Source organism: Tachyglossus aculeatus, chromosome X1, assembly GCF_015852505.1.
Source record: "Tachyglossus aculeatus isolate mTacAcu1 chromosome X1, mTacAcu1.pri, whole genome shotgun sequence".
NCBI classification, from domain to species: domain Eukaryota; kingdom Metazoa; phylum Chordata; class Mammalia; order Monotremata; family Tachyglossidae; genus Tachyglossus; species Tachyglossus aculeatus.
Window position 1 is genome coordinate 56,447,559 of NC_052101.1, and position 8,594 is coordinate 56,456,152.

At 48.3% G+C, this 8,594-nt stretch overlaps 1 non-coding gene across 1 annotated transcript; it reads left to right on the forward strand.

The window, feature by feature from the left end:
• The first annotated feature begins 6,279 nt into the window (after positions 1 to 6,279).
• On the forward strand, positions 6,280 to 6,417 carry LOC119920207. The gene has a single exon (XR_005447966.1). It is a non-coding gene; the product is annotated as a small nucleolar RNA SNORA7 (small nucleolar RNA).
• The last annotated feature ends 2,177 nt before the right edge of the window (positions 6,418 to 8,594 follow it).

An 8,594-nucleotide genomic window follows, 5' to 3' on the forward strand; every position in this document is an offset into this window, starting at 1 on the left:
CTGGTTCTCCTCTTATCTCTCTGGTCATTCAATCTCAGTCTCTTTTGCAGGCTCCTCCTCCCCCTCCCATCCCCTTACTGTGGGGGTTCCTCAAGGTTCAGTTCTTGGTCCCCTTCTGTTCTCGATTTACACTCACTCCCTTGGTGACCTCATTCGCTCCCACAGCTTCAACTATCATCTCTATGCTGATGACACCCAAATCTACATCTCTGCCCCTGCTCTCTCCCCCTCCCTCCAGGCTCGCATCTCCTCTTGCCTTCAGGACATCTCCATCTGGATGTCTACACGCCACCTAAAACTCAACATGTCCAAGACTGAACTCCTTGTCTTCCTTCCAAACCCTGCCCTCTCCCTGACTTTCCCATCACTGTTGACGGCACTACCATCCTTCCTGTCTCACAAGCCTGCAACCTTGGTGTCATCCTCGACTCCGCTCTCTCGTTCACCCCTCACATCCAAGCCGTCACCAAAACCTGCCGGTATCAGCTCCGCAACATTGCCAAGATCCACCCTTTCCTCTCCATCCAAACCGCTACCCTGCTCGTTCAAGCTCTCATCCTATCCCATCTGGACTACTGCATCAGCCTCCTCTCCGATCTCCCATCCTCTTATCTCTCCCTACTTCAATCCATACTTCACGCCGCTGCCCGGATTGTCTTTGTCCAGAAACGCTCTGGGCATGTTACTCCCCTCCTCAAAAATCTCCAGTGGCTACCAATCAATCTGCGCATCAGGCAGAAACTCCTCACCCTCGGCTTCAAGGCTCTCTATCACCTCGCCCCCTCCTACCTCACCTCCCTTCTCTCCTTCTACAGCCCAGCCCACACCCTCCGCTGCTCTGTCGCTAATCTCCTCACTGTGCCTTGTTCTCACCTGTCCCGCCGTCAACCCCCGGCCCACGTCATCCCCCTGGCCTGGAATGCCCTCCCTCCCCACATCCGCCAAGCTAGCTCTCTTCCTCCCTTCAAGGCCCTACTGAGAGCTCACCTCCTCCAGGACGCCTTCCCAGACTGAGCCCCCTCCTTCCTCTGCCTCTCCTCCCCCTCTCCATCCCCCCGCCTTACCTCCTTCACTTCCCCACAGCACCTGTATATATGTATATATGTTTGTACATATTTATTACTCTATTTATTTATTTTACTTGTACATATCTATTCTATTTACTTTATTTTGTTAATATGTTTAGTTTTGTTCTCTGCCTCAACCTTCTAGACTGTGAGCCCACTGTTGGGTAGGGACCGTCTCTATATGTTGCCAACTTGTACTTCCCAAGCGCTTAGTACAGTTCTCTGCACACAGTAAGTGCTCAATAAATACAATTGATTGACTGATTGATGTGAAGGTAGATGGGCAACTGCTGGAGATTTCTGAGGAGTGGGGAAACACGGATTGAATGATTTTGTAAAAAAAATGATCAGGGCAGCAGAGTGAAGTATGGACTGGACACTAGAGTGGAGGGAGACAGGAGGCAGGCAGGTCAGCAAGGAGGCTGATGGAGTAATCAAGATGGATAGGATAAGTGCTTGGATTAACGTGGTAGCAGTTTGGATGGAGAGGAAAGGGGGCATTTTAGTGCTGTTGTGAAGATTGAACTGACAGGATTTAGTTATAGACTGAATATGTGGGTTGAATGAGAGAGATGAGTAAAGAATAATGCCAAGGTTATGGCTTTGTGAGAAAGGAAGGATGGTGGTGCCATCTACAGTGATGGGAAAGTCAGGGGGAGGACAGGGTTTGGGTGGAAAGATAAGGAGTTCAATTTTGTACATGTTAAGCTTGAGGTGAGGGCAGGACATCCAATTAGAGATGTCTGGAAGGCAGGAGGAAATGCAAGACTGCAGAGAGGGAGAGAGATCAGGGCTGGAGATGTACATTTGGTAATGATCCCCAGAGGGGTGATAGTTGAAGCCATGGGAGCGAATGAGTTCTCCAAGGAAGTGGGTGTAGACAGAGAATAGAAGGAGACCCGGAACTGAACCTTGAGCAACTCTCACAGTTAGGGGGTGGGAGGCAGAGGAGGAGCCCACGAAAGAGACTGAGAATGAGCAGCCAGAGAGAGAGGAGGAGAACCAGGAGAGGACTTTCAACCCCTTTATGAACCGGAGATGAACTGGAGAGATGGCAGCTAGGGTAATAATAATAATAATAATAATAATAATGTTGGTATTTGTTAAGCGCTTACTATGTGCCAAGCACTGTTCTAAGCACTGGGGGGGATACAAGGTAATCAGGTTGTCCCACGTGGGCTCACAGTCTTAATCCCCATTTTACAGATGAGGAAACTGAGGCACAGCAGTTAAGTGACTTGCCCAAAGCCACACAGCTGACAAGTGGCGGAGCCAGGACTAGAATCCATGACCTCTGACTTCCAAGCCCGGGCTCATTCCACTAAGCCACGCTGCTTCTCTGTAGGGTAGTATTGGGGCTACAGCTGGAATGGTGGGCATGTGGCTGAATAAATGTCAAGAGAGGCTGCAGTGCCAGGGATAAATGATGAGCCAGAGAGAGTAAAGAAAACCGGGCAGAGAGCTGGAAGAACATGGTTTCCTGCTTCAATTTCAGTGCACGGCCTTCTTGATGCCTTCCTAGGGAAATAGACGAAAGAGGAAAGCATTATGGATGAGGGTGGCCTGGGAGTCTAGTGGAGAAGAGATTGTGGAGGCATGAAGCAGAGAAGCAGTGTGGCTTAGTGGTAAGAGCATGGGCTTGGGAGTCAGAGGACGTGGGTTCTAATCCCAGCTATGCCACTTGTCTGCTGTGTGCTCTTGGGCATGTTACTTAACTTCTCTGTGCTTCAGTTATCTCATCTGTAAAATGGGGATTAAAAGTGTGAGCCCCACCTGGGACAACCTGATTACCTTGTATCTACCCTGGTGCTTAGAACAGTGCTTGGCACATAGTAAGTGCTTAACAAATACCATCATCATCACTATTATTACTGTTACAAGCAGCAGTGTGGCCTAGTGGCAGAGCCCAGGCCTGGGAGTCAGAGGTCATGGGTTCTAATCCCGGCTCCACCACTTGTCTGTTGTGTGACTTTCGGCAAGTCACTAAACTTATCTGTGCCTCAGTTACCTCACCTGTAAAATGGGGATTAAATACCTAGAAGCATTCATTCATTCATTCAGTCCTATTGAGAGCTTACTGCGTGCAGAGAACTGTACTAAGCTCTGGGGAAGTACAAATCGGCAATATATACAGTCCCTACCCAACAACGGGCTCACAGTCTAGAAGCAGCGTGACTCAGCAGAAGGAGTCCAGGTTTGGGAGTCAGGGATCGTGGGTTCTAATCCCAGCTCTACCCCTTGTTGGCTGTGTAACCTTGGGCAAGTCACTTCACTTCTCTGTACCTCAGTTCCCTCATCTGTAAAATGGAGATGAAGACCATGAACCCCATGTGGGACAAACTGATTACCTTGTATCTACCCCACCACTTAGAACAGTGCTTGGCACAGAGTAAGTGCTTAACAAATACCACTATTATTATTATTATCATTATTATTATTATTATTATTAGCTGTGGCACAGGAGGGGTACATGTGGCCAGGGTGCCAAAGACCTTTCTGTGGGGGTTGCACAAAATCAGTGTTCTTCTTCTATTGGAACACAAGAAAAAACAGTTGAAAAACACTGCAGTGGGGAACAATCTGCTCAACTGTCCCCTCCTCCTCCCCTGGATCCTCTAGGGCATTTGGATTTATGCCCTACTAATCATCCTCCTGACTGCAAATGGTCCAGAAAATAGCAAAACACTCAGCAAAACATGAATGCAGAAGCACCAGCTCCACAGGCGAGCAATGTACGCACTCTGGACTCACCTGCTACCACTTCCCAGTGAACCCCAGGCCAGGTCTTCTTTCTGCATTTGGCGCCAGGAACATTTCCCAGCACCGATGCACAGGAGAAGATATTTTCCCCCCACTCCATCCCACCCCACCGTACCTAAAATGATGAGCCAAAGTGCAGCACCACGATCCTGCTCCTTCTTTAGTGGGAATGAGGGGTGGGGGCACGGGGAATAGGGGAAAAGCCAAGCTAGAAAGAAAAATAAAATGTAGTCCTGGCAGAACTGAAGTCAATGGAGCCCTTCAAGGGCAACCCCTGGGAAAATGCCACCTTATACTATGGGCCTGTCTAAACTTGAATGTAGTTCTATCAACAGTCTGTCTGTGAGTCTCTGAAAAGTGCTCTGGCTCAGAACACAACAAAAGAAACTGGTATTACAATTTGCTTCCAGGCCTCTGGGAAATTCCTTCTCCTCAGAAGGGTTAGAAACATTCCTGCAAGTTCTTAGAACAGTCCTCCAGGAGGTATTATCCATTTATGACTATGTTCTTCAAGTACATATATTTCAAGTACAAATATAAGACATGTAAATGATGATAGATGCTTTCCAGTCAGTGCAGCACTAAGCATTGGCAATGGACCTGAAGAAGTCTGAGGTCGTGGACCTGCCCACACCTGAGAATCCCAATATTGGGTAGATTTTCCTTGCTGATTCACAAGTTGAATGCTGTCCCTGAATTCTGCTCCACAGATAGATAATTGGTTGAGTCCGATTCTCCCACTTGGAGTCGTTGGGGGGGAAAGGAGTCAATCTGGCTAAACCAGTCAATTCAGGATTATGACAGGTGTGGGAGAGGTGGACAGGGGAAGGGAAGAGAAGAGACAGGAGAAAAGAAGCAAAATAGGAGCCTAGTAAAAAAAATAATAATAAATGAACAAACCAAAATTCTTACCCTTTTTTTCCCCCTTCTGGAAACCATCCAACATTTTGTGGCTCCGCCTGCTTATTTTGGGTTGATCACAAGACAAAAAAGAGCCCAGCATCCCTCTCATTCCAGGGTGTCCGGGATGCTTTGCACATCTAGGTGAAGTAACTGTAATGGGTGGTCTTTTGCTGATGGCTTCCTTCATCCTGGAGAGGAATCTATTCGAGTCTGACTGAAATAAGTGAAACGGCGGCCTGGAAGTTAGGGCAATTACAAAAGCTTTCCACCAGGGTGCCATTTTCAGGTTTATCTTTAATTTACTAGACATTAAAGAGTCTGTTGTTATTAATCCAACTACTTCTAAATGGTGATTACAAATCACCCAACAGGATCAAGAGCTGATCCAGGCCCTCCCTGTCTGGCTACAAACCAAGCTTCTCCTGATGTATCAACTTGCAATTTTCTCCCTGGCTCAAGTGCATAGGGGAAGACAAAGAAGAATTTGTTCAGAAATCTCCCTTGAAGACGATAAGCACTGAATGTCGGGGAAAGGATTGAAAAGTGATTCGAGAGGAAATATCTTCCATTTCTTTTCAGTCAACAGAGGGAAGGAGTTCAAAGGGTTATCTGTGTCATCTGTACTCTTAATGATAAGACCCCCCCCCCCCCCAGTAAAGTACTGAGTCAAGTTTTAAGCTTCATAACTGAGAGTGAGCTATGAAGAAAATCAAGGGGGGGGGGGGGGTGTGAAAGAAAGCAAAATGAAAAAATTAAGGAGTTGGAAAATAGGACCCATGATGATTACAGGTAATTGGAATTCTTGAATTTAGCTGAAAGAAAAGAAAATTGAGAGGGAAATTGATGGCCATGTTCACATATCCTGAAATCCTGCCTCCTCCACCAAATCTGACTCATAATATGTCTACCAGAGGCAAACTGTATGGCAATTTGCGAAAAGCAAAAAGAAGCTGAGGGGACACCCACCGGGTGCTAATTGGTCACTGCAATACCGTCTCAATTTCAGACTAATGAGAGAGTAATTTTATGGTCACAAATCAGCATAATCTACCTTGACAATGGAGACTATTAGGTTCTTGGAAATAAGGCAGTATATCCATATGTAGATCGATTCCTTTCAGTCCTTTCCTTTCCACCCAAACCGATACCACATTAATCCAAGCATTTATCCTATCCTGTCTCAATTAGTCTATCAGCCTCCTTGCTGACCTCCCAGCCTCCTGTCTCTTCCTACTGCAGTCCATACTTCGCTCTGCAGCCTGGATCATTTTTCTACAAAACCATTCAGTCCATGTTTCCCCCTCCTCAAGAACCTCCAGTGGTTGCCTGTACATCAAACTGAAACTCCTTCCGTCACCTTTAAAGCACTCAATCACTGTGCCCCCTCTTACCTTACCTCGCTGTTCTCCCTGCCTCTGGCCTGGAACTCCTTCCCCCTTCATAACCATCATCTCCCTACCTTCAATGCCTTAAGAGTTTATTTTTATGTTATTTGTAAAGTACTTACTATGTGTCAGGCACCGTACTAAGCACCGGGATAGACACAAGGCTTCTCTCAGGGTCGCATCTGGAGAGTTTTCATTACTCTACCAGTCTCGACTACAGGAGGGAGAGTCAAGCAGAGGTATATCCATTCCATTCCTAGCTCGGGCAGTGGCTAGCGAGTGGAAGGCAATCTGCTACAAGTCAAAACTCACCTGTGCTGCGCAGCAGCGGCATGGGAGAGAGCTGAGGGTGGAGACTCAATTTCACTGCGCGGAAGGAGGCAACAGTAAACCACTTCCATATTTTTACCAAGAAAACTCTAAAGATACATTACCAGAGCGATTGCAGATGGAGGTGGGGTGTTCTGGGAGAGACGCATCCATGGCGTCGCTATGGGTCGGAGACGACTCGACGGCATAAGACAAGACAAGATACAAGTTATTCAGGTTGGACACAGTTCATATCCCACATGGGGCTCACAGCCTTAATTCCTATTTTACAGATGAGGTAACTGAGGCACAGAGAAGTCAAGTGATTCGTCCAAGGTTATGCAGCAGACAAGTGGCAGAGCTGAGATTAGAACCTAGTCCTTCTGACTTGCAGGCCTGTGCTCTTTTCACTAGGCCATGTTGCATGTTTATTAAAAGGCTACTAAAAGCATATCTCCTCCACAAGGCATTCCCCAACTAAGCCCTCATTTCCTTCTCTCCCACTCCCTTCTGCATCACCCCGGTACTAGGATTTGCAGCCTTTATTCACACCTCCCTCAGCCTCATAGCACTTATGTAGATATCCATAATTGATTTATTTATATTAATGTCTGTCTCCCCCTCTAAACTATAAGCTCATTATGGGTGGGAACGTGTCTACCAATCCTGTTGTATTCTCGCAAGCGCTTATTACAGTGCTCTGCACACAGTTAGCGCTCAGTAAGCATGATTGATTGGTTCCTTGTACATGTCGCTCATTGAGGGATGGTGGAGGACTCTCTAGGCTCCATTCGGGTTCCCTTCTCTCCTCGACCCCCTCCAGTCTGGCTTCCGTCCCCTTCATTCCACGGAAACTGCGCTCTCAAAGGTCACCAATGACCTCCTGCTTGCCAAATCCAACGGCTCATACTCTGTCCTAATCCTCCTCGACCTCTCAGCTGCCTTTGACACTGTGGACCACCCCCTTCTCCTCAACACGTTATCTGACCTTGGCTTCACAGACTCCGTCCTCTCCTGGTTCTCCTCTTATCTCTCCGGTCGTTCTTTCTCAGTCTCTTTTGCAGGCTCCTCCTCCCCCTCCCATCCTCTTACTGTGGGGGTTCCCCAAGGTTCAGTGCTTGGTCCCCTTCTGTTCTCAATATACACTCACTCCCTTGGTGACCTCATTCGCTCCCACGGCTTCAACTATCATCTCTACGCTGATGACACCCAGATCTACATCTCTGCCCCTGCTCTCTCCCCCTCCCTCCAGGCTTGCATCTCCTCCTGCCTTCAGGACATCTCCATCTGGATGTCCGCCCGCCACCTAAAGCTCAACATGTCGAAGACTGAGCTCCTTGTCTTCCCTCCCAAACCTTGTCCTCTCCCTGACTTTCCCATCTCTGTTGACGGCACTACCATCCTTCCTGTCTCACAAGCCCGCAACCTTGGTGTCATCCTCGACTCCGCTCTCTCATTCACCCCTCACATCCAAGCCGTCACCAAAACCTGCCGGTCTCAGCTCCGCAACATTGCCAAGATCCGCCCTTTCCTCTCCATCCAAACCGCTACCCTGCTCATTCAAGCTCTCATCCTATCCCGTCTGGACTACTGCACTAGCCTTCTCTCTGATCTCCCATCCTCGTGTCTCTCTCCACTTCAATCCATACTTCATGCTGCTGCCCGGATTATCTTTGTCCAGAAACGCTCTGGACATATTACTCCCCTCCTCAAAAACCTCCAATGGCTACCGATTAATCTGCGCATCAAGCAGAAACTCCTCACCCTCGGCTTCAAGGCTCTCCATCACCTCGCCCCCTCCTACCTCACCTCCCTTCTCTCCTTCTACTGCCCAGCCCGCACCCTCCGCTCCTCCACCACTAATCTCCTCACTGTACCTCGCTCTCGCCTGTCCCGCCATCGACCCCCGGCCCACGTCATCCCCCGGGCCTGGAATGCCCTCCCTCTGCCCATCCGCCAAGCTAGCTCTCTTCCTCCCTTCAAGGCCCTGCTGAGAGCTCACCTCCTCCAGGAGGCCTTCCCAGACTGAGCCCCTTCTTTCCTCTCCCCCTCGTCCCCCTCTCCATCCTCCCGTCTTACCTCCTTCCCTTCCCCACAGCACCTGTATATATGTATATATGGTTGTACATATTTATTACTCTATTTATCTATTTATTTATTTATTTTACTT